Below are 12,052 nucleotides of genomic sequence, written 5' to 3' on the forward strand. Positions count from 1 at the left end.
CAAGGCCTTTGTCATGGCAGTTAGATGACATCTTGTACGCATGGGTGTGTTTATTTATATTACATGACAGGTACAGTTCTCACCTACGTTTGTCTCTTAAAAAGGGCAGCTGTGCTTCCTAGCTCATCCTTCACATTTTTTGATCATTTACATGTGTAAGTAAAAATATTGTGAGCATTTCCTCCCAGTATATGTGCATTTTTATTCATAAACTCTATGCATGTATTATCTAATGATACATGGGCCATTAGATTATGAGATCCATATTAAGAAAGATGAGATAAAGATAAAATTAAATATATATTTTAAATTCTATTTAATTAACAGTCTTGTTTATGAATGGAACCTTCTCCTCCCCACCTTCACCTTCATTCCCCCACCCATCCCGAAGCTCACCTACCTACCACAGGGCATAATGCAATGGCACATAGTAGGGGCTCATTAGGTATTGGCAGGAGACAGAAGTGGAATGGCATTTTCTCAGTCCCTGCTCAGGGTTCTCACACCATGTTTTACAGGGCTGCATGGAATTACTTACATTATCAACAACCATATTGGTTGATATGTTATTTCTGTTTTTCTACATATAAAATAGGACTAAGTTTTTAAGTTATTCCTCTTTAAAAAAACTTTTCTTATCTATAACATATAATTTATTGATTTCTAAGTAAGCATGTTGAATGATAATATACTTCTGGGTCTACTTCTTTCCCACATCTCACTAAAATGACAGTGAAAGGATACAACATGAAGAACCAATGAAAATTAGACAAGGCTTGGTGTATCAGTTATTTATCATTGAATAAAAACTACCTCAAAACTTAGTGGCTTAATATAACACCATTTATTAGTTCACAATTCTTGGGGCAGCAATTTGTTCAGGGTTCAGTTGCAGCAGCTCATCTCTGCTCCACATGGCACTGACTGAGATTACTTGCAATTGCAGTCAGTGGGCAGTTAGCTGGGGTTAACGATCAGGGTGCCTCAGTTCTCCACAGAACCTCTCCAGCGGGCTAGTTCAGGCTTCTTCACATATTATTGAGGTTCCAAAGAAGGCAAGAGGAAGCTGCAAAGGCTTCTTGAGGCCTTGTTAGAAGCCACAAATCATTGCTTCTGCAGCATTCTATTGTCAAACAAGTTGCAAGGTGTTATGGATTGAATTGCACTTCCCCAAAATTCATATGTTGAAGCCCTAACTCTGAATGTGACTTAATGTAATTTAAAGGCAGATGGGGCCTTTAAATTAAGGTCAAATGATATCATAAGGGTGGGGCCCACATCCAATAGGACCAGTGCCCTTATAAGAGGAGGAAGACACCAGGGACGTGCATATACAGAGAAAAGGTCACAGTGAAAGGGTGGCCAGAAACCAACCCTGCTAACACCTTGATCTTGGACTTCCAGCCTCCAGAACTGTGAGAAAATAAATTTCTGTTGGTTAAGCCATCCAGTCTATGGTATTTTGTTATGGCAGCCTTAGCAGACTAATACACAAGGTCAGCTCAGATTTAAGGGGTGGAAAATCGACCACCTCTTGACGAAAGGAGCTGTAAACAATTTTGTGACCATTTTTAACCCACCACACTTGGAAAATGTCAGCTTGTTTTAGAAAGTGTAGGTGTATCAAGAGGTATACTTAAAGAAATGCACAAAATACTCCCACCTCCTTCACACATACTTATTTCACTTAAACCACTTTATAACGGAAATTGCATTTACATTTTTTTACTTAGGTAAGTAAGAGGTAGTCATTTAGTAGGCATATGTCTAATTAGGAACTAGAAAATGATATTAAAGGCATAAAATTTTCATTAGAAAGTGAAAGCTCTGTTATGCCAAAGCAGAGCTATCTATAGAGAGTAAATATAAAGAAAAAAACCACATTTATTTCCAAGATTGAACATTAGAATTATATACTCTATTACATTTATTCTTCTCTGACCACTGGGTAAGAGAAAACATTTCTAATTTTCAGTAGCTGTTGAACCATATCAGTAGATGTTACACCATGTGGACCTTTCCCCTTCCTCCTTCCTAATGGAAACTTCAATTTTATTCAGGTATTCAACCTATCCTCATGTACAGGGGTAACTTATTAGGTTGAGCCATCATGTTAGTTCCTTTCCCCTACCTAATGACTGGTTCAAGAACCCAATCTTGAAAGCTGTTCTGTACATGCCATCTCCATGGTGACTATCATTGATACAGAGATTGAAAATCACTCTAAATGGGAGAACTTATATTCCATGACTCTGAAATGTCCTCTCCCCTACTGAATATAAACAAGGAAGTATTAGAGTCTGACGGCCACCTTAATAACCACAAAGGATGCCCACCTCAGGACAAAGTAAACACAGAGGCTCCTGAAACTCACCTTTCCTCTAGAAATATTATTATATATGTAATAAACATCTGACTCTTTAGGCCAGTTTCACACGGGTAGCCAAAAGAGTCCTTCCTGTCTAATGATGCTGTTTTTGTCTCGCCTGAGGTGTCCTTGATGATCTCACATAAGAGAGTCTATGGAATGGTTTTACAGGGCAAGTCATTCTCCTCACACATCACTCCCACTGCTCCTCAACATAACCAAACCTTTAAGCAGATTCAGATCTCCGTATGCCTCGGGAGATTCATTATAAAGCCAAATCCAGGATCAGAAGATGTACTCGCCAAAAGAATAGAAAGACTGCTAATTTATGTTGGAAAAATATGGAGGATATATGTGGAAATGGATTCTGAGAGTACTAGACCAAGGAAGGAAGAACAAAATTATAGATCAGATAGAATTTATCAATAGAGATGTATTTATCAGAAATTCTGGATTTAATGTGCTAGCTCAAACAGTTGGAAGTTGTCTAAATTATTTGCTAAATTATCTTTTGAGCTGTGCTCAACAGCAGTCCATTCTAAATTAACCAGAGATACTAGAAATTTCTTATTTTAATATAGAGGAAGAAATCCAAAAGTTTATGGAGATATAAATATTGGGGTAGATCTTCACATGTGAACCACTCACCTATTCCCAACTGTCTCCTTCCTCTTAGGAAAAGGAAGAAATGGCCAGAAAATATGTCCTAGACCAGAGGCTTGAGAATTGCATAGGTGTAAAAAGCACTTTGTGGTTCTTCTTCATATGCTGGGGTAAGAAGAGAATACTCTGTGGTTGGAAAGGGCTCCTGATTTCAATAGGGATGATAAGATGGAAGAGGGCAAGTTGTGGTACTTAACTGCTAAAGTCAAGGTGGGTATGCTGACCATAATAACAGCAGTAGGATTGGCATGGTTTTCAAAATGAAACAACTCTCAAAAATCTCTGCAAGTCTTTTATATTCAGTAGAGTTACAGACATCAAAATAGATGGCAGCCTACTAGAGTTCTAATTCATTTGTATAATGGAAAATACTCCAGGATTAATGGTTGTAGCTCTGGTGTTGTGTTCTTGAACATGGTAGTTCTGGTGGTGGCCTTCTGACACCTACCTTTCCAGCCTTTCCAGTGATTTTTGTAAGCACCTAATTCCCTGTCTTAAAACTCTTTCTACTTAAAGTACCTAGAGTAGTCCTGTGCCCTGAACACTGATGCATCCCAATAGGACCCTGAGCCCTTGCCATGATTATTTCCCCAGTTTCTGGGTATATTATTGAGATAGATGACCTCAGAAAGTGGCAGACTTCCTACACTGACATGTTGAATAAAAAATTGCTATAATATTTTTTAAACTTCATCTCTGGGGAAATCACAGAGAATGAGGCCATGGTGTTTCCTACCCATCCCCACTTTTGGCCAGTGCAAAAGATAGAGGAGTCTTGAGAATCACAGAGGATTACTGTAGGCGAAGTCAAGTGGGAATTCCAAGCATACATGATCTTCCAAATGTAGTTGCTTTTTTTGCAGCAAATCTACATACACTGTATGACTGCAGCTTGTATGTGGACACTCCTTTTTCTCCATTCCAACAGAGAACACAAGAAGTAGTTTGATTTCACCTCAAATGACAGAAACATATTTTCAACTGCAGGTTATTTTAACTCTCTATTCTCCGTGCCATAAATTAGTCTATAAGAACTAGGTTGTCTCACCATCCCCAGCTAAATCGGCAATAACATACTGATGAGCTCCAAAGAGCAGGAAGTGGCTGGTATTTTAGATTGAAACCATACATGCCAGAAGGTAGGAAATAAATCCTATGCTACTGCAGTGACGTTTCTTGGGATCTGTGCTATGTGGCATGTGAGTTTATCCTCTCTAACGTCAAGGACAATTTGTTTCCTACCTCTAGAAAAAAGTACTATGATTTCTGGTGCTCTTTGGATTTTAGAAGCAATAGATATAACATTTTGTGTGCCCGTCAGCTCTTTCCTGAGTGACCCAAAAGGCTGACAGCTTTGAGTAGGGTCCAGAGGAAGACTCTCCAGCTGGTCCAGGCTGCAACTTTTCCATATGGCCTATTAGGACCCAATAAGATCAGTGGTGCTCAAAAATCAAATGAAGTCTGTGGTGTGGAAAGACTGAATACAAGATTCACAACAGAAACATCAAGGTTTTAGAACAAAGCTATGCCTTCCTCAGCGAGGTCCATTCCTCTTTGGAGGAATAGTACTTAGCTTGCTTCTGGGCCCTGACAGAAACCAGGTGACTATGAAATATAAGCTGCCCATCATGAACTGAGTGTTATCTGATCTACCCAGCTATAATGTCAAACGTATCCAAGTGGAAATAGTATATAGGTGAGTGCATCTGAGCAGGTCCTGAAAGCTCAAGTTTCACAGGCTGATGTCTTCCTCCTATGCCAACTCATGCCACAGGCCACCTCTCCACCCACCAACACTTACAACACCATGAACACTTCTCTAGTATCAGGTAACTGAAGAAAAGGAAAGTGTAGTTTACAGATGGCTTTGCATAATAAGCTGACACCAGCCTCAAATGGATTGCTGAGTACCGCTCAGTCCCACTTAATTGAAGGTGCAAAATTCTCCCAGTAGGTAGAACTTTAAGTGGTATAGCATCTTTGTTTTATCCTGGAAAGAGAGATAAGTTGATGGACAGTAACAAATATTTTGGTCAGATTGTCATAGACATGAAAAGAATAAGACGAGAATTGGTGACAAAGAAGCTTGGGAAGAAGCATGTGGACGGGTCTCATAAAATGGGCCATATTGTAAAGACATTACGGTTCCATAGAAATGTCCACCACATTGGTTGTGAACCCAGTAGCCATTCTACTTTCTTGAGAACAAAACTTCAGTTTTGTATAGGTCCCCATGCTCCTCCATGTGACTTTACACTCCAAGGAAGGCTGGTTACATCTCCATCCCAACAGGTGAATCAATTCATCTAGCCCATCATGGTTATTCTATTTTCCATATGAATGGTTGGCTTAAAAAGGGCCATGTGACCCAATTTTGGCCAATGAGACATTGAAGGAAGTCTGCTATGGGGTTAGTTCTGTGAGAGTTTCTTTACCTATTAAAAAGAAAAATAAGAGGTGGTCTCTTCTTCTGCCTCACTTTGAATTGGGAGCTAGTCTTACAAATAAGAAGAGAGAGGGGAGCATTTCTGCTTGTAGTGGTTGTAGGAACAACATCTGGTTTCTAAGGCCAGCTGCCTCTGTAGTAGCATCCAATGTATTGATATAGTGCCAACAGTGTCAACTGTGCAAGCTGTGATTTCTGACACTAAGTGGCAGCAGCAGCTGTGTCCTCACAGGAATAGTTTTGTGATATGATTTTCATTGTATCCCTGGCTGCATGGCTTCTGAACCTGGACAATCTTTGAACTAACCAATATCCTTTCAATAATCCCTTTTCTGCCCAAACCAGGCAAAGTCCATTTCTGTTGTTTGCAATGAGGCTCCCTGGCTGATATAGGTCTTCTGAATAAAATTGTCTGTGAGATGTTGGTCCAAAAGAAAAAAATGTATTTTTGCAACACTAATATTGCTTTCAGAATTGAGTGTTTCTTTGTAAGTTTTACTTTTTGATGTTATTAAAAGTTAGGAAAGACAAATGTTCATCCACCTACCAGCAGTATTGCCTGGGTCAATCTCCAGCTGGTAAAAATAATTAAGGAGGAAAACATCTTTCTTTGAAAGGATGGGAATTTTTTAAAAATGCATTAATAATGGACTCAGTGGAAACTATCAGTAAATATGCAGTTTGGAATTGGAAAATAAAGGCGGTGCCTTCCATATACTCTGTGGTGCTAGCCCTTACTTGTTACTGCTCCAGAGGAGCAAATAGGCAGATGTTTCACTCTCACAGAGACTTTTAAATTTTATCCTGGGACTGTCCTCGGTCACGTACTGAATGTTGTAATTTCAGCTATTTTTTCCCAACTAGCGGGGCTACAGGTCTCTGTTCTCCTTCTGTCTCTTCCCAACAGCTGGGGCCACAAGATTTCCCCCTTCACAATCTGTGCATGCCTATTTCTTAGGCCCAATTCCAATCAGAAGTAAGACAAACTAAATAGCCTGAGTCTCACATTTTGGCCTACTACGTGCTGGGCGTGCTTCTTGGCACTGAGGGTACCCCAGTCTCCAAAAGAGACAAAGTTCAAGATTTAGTGACACTTCCTTTCCAATGATTTCTTTCCCTGCCCACCAGCAAAAATCCCAGATTCCCCCTTCTATCAATATATCTGCACGTTGTTTCATTTCCTCTGTACTGCTGTCTGTGCCCCAAATCTGGAAATGAAGCGGGAAGTCTTAATAGATCTGTTAGATTAAAAGAAGTGGGCATGTTGCTTTGTCTACTTAGAAGATTAATATTTTCATTTACTTCAGATGTATAATTTTATGCTTTCATGTAATTGGTGTAGTACATTGATGCCTTCCGTAATGAAATAAAACCCAGATGTTTGGAAGCAGTCAACGAGGGTGAGGCTTTTCTTAGTAGAGGAGGTTGTACTCTACAGTCTCAGCTCTTAGCTCTGAGCATTCTCCTTGGGGATTATTTTAATGACTGTGTCACCCGCTGGCCTTGGGAGGCAAAGACTGATACCCTGCTTCCAATGCTTTGTCCCATATATGGGCACATGACTTTTTCTCGTATATCATTTAGCTCAGCTGAGACAGATTTAATGCCCAAATTAAGTTTTACTAAAGGCTAACAAAATGGCAAACTGGATAAGAGTGAAACCATAAAAGTAACCCATCTAACAGACATTGCATAACTTACTCATCTTCAGTTTTTAACCCATTACAGGGCTCTTTACTTTTTCTCTTGAGTTCTGTTTCTGCAAGTACATTTCCCCAGATATCTGGCTTTGTCATCATTAAGACCCAAAGAAGAATGGGAGCTTCCATCTATCTCAGGACCATCCTCTCAGCTCTGAGTTTCTACCTGAGGGCCTCCTTCCTCCCCAGATAATCGATCCTGGTAAGAACCACAAGCTTCATGGAAGAAAAAAAGACATCTACAGTGGTGTAGCCTGACCCACCAATCCTACCCTCTGAGTAGCTGTACGAAGCATAAGTCGGGCCTGTTCCAAGTATAGGTGGCAAAAATTTATCTGCAATTTGCTTAAGAAAAATATTTATATCTTTGGCTAAGAAAACTGAAAAGACAGATCTTGCTTGCTTCAGGCATGGCTGGACGTGGAGTTTCAAATAATGTCATCTATCTTCTGTCATTTGACAGAGGCTTTTGCTCTCTTTCTCTTTTTGTTTCTCCCAGTCTTTCTCTTTTTTACACTGTTCTTCCCTCTTTCTGTCTATCTGTCTTTGTTCTCCTTTCTATTGAGTCTACCTTCAAGGAAAATTCCCATTTTGGCAAAAATGGCCACTAGCAGCTTTGGATTTACGTTAAACTACAGCAATCCCGATGAAAAGAAAAAGATGTGACCTCTTTCTGAATGGTTCCAGCAAAATTTCAAGAGAGAGCTATGATTGGCCCAGTATGGCTCCCCGAACAAATCCTGCGACTGACAGATGGAGTGTTCTGATTGGTCAGCCTGGATAACATACCCATTCCTATGAAAGGAAAGATGGTGCCCTGTGATTGACAGTCCTACCAGGGGGCAGAGAGGTATTTCCTGGAAAGAAATGCTTTAGGGCATTCACGAAGTAACAGGTCTGGATAAAATATGGTATTCCTAATATTCATTCTAGAGATATAGGTATACAAGAGCAGATTATTAGAGTTATGGTTACACATGATAAATTTGATATGGTCTACAAGTCAGACACAGAAGAATTAGGAATAATTAATTATAAAACTGGTTCAGTCATAAGCAATCTGAGACACTGTATCACCAAAGGTGTGGAAAAAGTCTCTAAAGTATTAGACAAGCCTAAATCCCATATAGGATCAAATGCCAGGATTGATTCAGACATACAAGTTACTTTTAAGTGAACTGGGCAAATCAGAAGGGAGGGACCAGGATGCAAAACTTAACCTGAGGCAAGAACCACAAATAATTGACTTTTTTTTTTTTTTTTGGCCGCATCGCACGGTTTGCGGGATCTTAGTTCCCTGACCAGGGATTGAACCCGGGCCACAGGCAGTGAAAGGTGCTGAGTCCTAACACTGGACTGCCAGGGAATTCCCCCAATAATTGACTCTGTTGAAGGTGGAAAGATAAAGGATGTACTCTTACAAGCAAAGCATGGTGTGCAGGACAAGAAGAATGTAACGTTATTGCAATTAATCTTTTTTTATTACTACATGCTTGAATGAATGAGTTGTATTTATGAGGCTTCAAAATCAAATCAAAAAGAAAGATTCTTTTGGTAGTCACATGTTACAGTTGTCTTAACCTACAAACAGTAAGGCTGAGTTGGTTTAGTAATGAAGCAGTTCTATTCACAAGCACTGATCACTGTCTATTTTAGTACTGTAGCCATTAATTTCTTGATTTCCCAACCCACAGGAAATCTAATGCAGCCAAGAACTCCTTAAAATTTTTCTGCCACATTCTATAATAGAAAGAATTCCCTACCTCCTCTCATTCCTAATGGAATCACAGCTCTGAGACCATTTTCCTCATGGAACAGCTGAAATGACCTATTCACAACTGAAAGTTTGAAGATTTGAAAATAAGCTAATGTCCATATGAACTATAATTTTTTTTACCAAACAAAAACCATAAAAAGCATTGTTTGTGATGTTACATGCAGCATACTAAGCTATATGCAGCGTACAAAGTTGAAAACCCAGAATTTAACATGAGATATTTTGAGCTTTAAATTTGGACAATTTATAATTTAAAAGAAAAAGCTATGTAAGTTATAGACCAAATTTGGCTCCCACTGAAAGCAGGGGGTGAGACAAAGACTTGGCTGCAGGTCACATGTGAAGGAGGTGATTCCAGGAAACAGGAGTAAAGGAGCAGGGAGAGTGGGACAAGAGAAGTGGTAAAGTCAATACAAGGGCGTGTTATCCAAGTCTTTGCTGAAGGCACAGGGACTCAGTTTGGCTGGGACTTCTGGAAAGTGTGAATGTTTTCCAGAATTTTCCATCTGAGGGAAGTGAGGATGAAGCATGGCTCCCACATTTGTTTATGGCTGACGTTACCCTGGGGAGCACTAACATAGCTCACCTTAGGGCTGTGTTTTTATACATAAGCCCAGTTGCTCCAGGGCACGGGAGAGACCCAGGGCAGAAGGCAGAATACTTCTGTACCTGCTTGAGGTGGGACCTTGTCAACAGGAGATGAACCTGAACTCTCAGCAGATGAAACAGAGGTGGGCCAAAGAAATGAGAATGGGGCTCCAAGGTATCTGTTGCATAAAACAAACATATGTGAAGGCCAGATATGGTACATGGTTTGCCAGTATTTGACCTTTGGCCTGTTGGCTTAGAAATTCACAAACTGAATTCACAGCATCGTTTAACTGACTTAGAGATTCTAGGGATAAAGTATAGACTTGTAAAAAAAAAAAAGACGACCAAATTCTGCTTTTTATTTATGCATTAATTCAACAAATTTAATGAACATTTACCACATGCTAGGTGCTGGAGATACATCAAAGAACAAGATAAACAAAGTACCTGCTACGTTGACCTTGCATTCTGGTTGGGAGGCAGCCAACAAGCAATGAGTAAGGTAATTTCTGATTATGCAGTTATAGGGGCTCATAGAAAATGAGCCAGGGTAAGCTAATAGCGAGAGAAGCATGGCTGCTATTTTAGGTAGCACCCTAAAAAGCTGTGGAAGGCTTCTCTACGTGAATGACATCTGAGAAGAGACCTGAATGAGAAGGAATGAGCCAAATGAAGGTCAGGCAAGAACATGCTAGGCAAAGGGGATAGTTTACGTAGGAGCCCTGAGGGCGGCATAAGCGCTTGTTTGGTGAAACTGAAAGTGAGAGAGAAGTAGCAAGTGAAGATGTGAGACATGTCAGCTGGGGGCAGGTGAGGCAGGGCCCTGTGGGCTACGGCAAGGTCAGGCTTCACTCTTAGTGAGATGGGAAGTCACTGGAAAATGGTAATCCGAGGAGGGATGTGATCTGATTTTCTGTTTTAAAAAGTCTGCTCGAGTTGCTGCGTGGAGACTGTTTCCAGGCAGTGTGTTCCCTGGAACACGACAGACCTGAGAATTTGTATTTTCCATAAACAAGTTAATCTCTCCCTCTCGTTCGCTTAAAACACAATAGGTATCCACACAAAGACTTGCACACAATATGTTCTAAGCAGCATTATTCATAATAGCCAAAAAGTGGAAACGACCCAAATGTCTGTCAACTGGTGAGTGGAAAACAAAATGTGTTTATACAATGGAAAACTATTTAACAATAAAAGGAGATCTTGATACACGCTGCAACATGAACATCAAAATCACCGTGCTAAGTGAAAGAATCCAGACACAGAAGACCACATATTGCATGATTCTATTTATATGAAACGTCCAGAAAAGGCAGCTCTATATGTAGAGTAAGCAGACAAGTGATTGCCTGGGGCCGGGAGTGGGAACAGAGCTTAACTGTAAAGGAGCAGGAAGGTCTCACTGGAATGATGGAAGCGTTCTAAACCCTATGGCTGTGGTGGTTGCACAAAATGGTAAACCTGCTGAAGATCATTGAATTGCATACTTGCAACAGGTGAACTTTAAGGCATGTACATTATACCTCAGTAAAGTTGTCTCTAAACACACACAGATATTTCTAAACTGAGGACATATGTCCTCAGATCCCGTGGACCCTCGGTCTGCACAGACCTTGGCCTGACCTCAGGTCCCCCCCTGCAGGCCCCTTGCTCTAGGCATCACCAAGCTGGCCGGGCTTTCCACTCACCAGTGTCCTGCTTTGGAACTGGTTGAGTTAAGCCTTCTTCCTCTCCCAACTTTCTTCCCTCTCAGGAGATCACAGACATTCCAAGCTCTCCCCATGCCTCCTATTTTCAGAACTCTCCGGTTGGTTGGTTCCTCCGTAAGAAATCGCTTTATCATCTTTAGCCCATCCACTGTTTTCTCTCACTTTTCTAGCTTTTGTCAACTGTGTTTTTTTAAAAAAATTTTTTTTCTTTACTACTTTCTTTTCTCTTTTTTCTCCTCTCTTCCTCCCTTTTCTACCTTTATTTTCTTTGCTGTCACCCATCACTCTTTCTCTGTATTTGCTCCACTTGTGATCCCACAAAACGACTGTAAAAATCATGGCCCTTACATGGGAGAACAGTACTGGGGACAGACACTTTATTAGTACCAAGAAAAAGGAGAGACGAAGCGGTACTTTGCCAAATCAACCTCTAAACTTGAAAGTACCAAAAAATCCTTCTCAAAAATATCTCAAAATTTCCCTCTACCTCACTATTGTACAATCAAACCTGCTTCTCTCTCTACTACATTCATGGGAAATAAAGTTATTAAATCATGTTTTTAAACTTTTGCTTACTTGTATATAACTTTATTTTAAAATTATTTTTCATTATGAACAAGAATAATAGCAAAAATAGTATTGTATTGATATCAATGTAAATACTTTTGTAGGCTGACCCAGTAAAGCACACACTACTTATCATATTATTTCTATAGAAAAAAAAAATGATGTCTGAAGCCCAAGTTTATTTTTGGTTTATTAACTGGAGACTGCCATTATTTAACTGGTTTTAAGCAC

The sequence above is a fragment of the Eubalaena glacialis genome, chromosome 12, assembly GCF_028564815.1.
Source record: "Eubalaena glacialis isolate mEubGla1 chromosome 12, mEubGla1.1.hap2.+ XY, whole genome shotgun sequence".
Classification (NCBI taxonomy): domain Eukaryota; kingdom Metazoa; phylum Chordata; class Mammalia; order Artiodactyla; family Balaenidae; genus Eubalaena; species Eubalaena glacialis.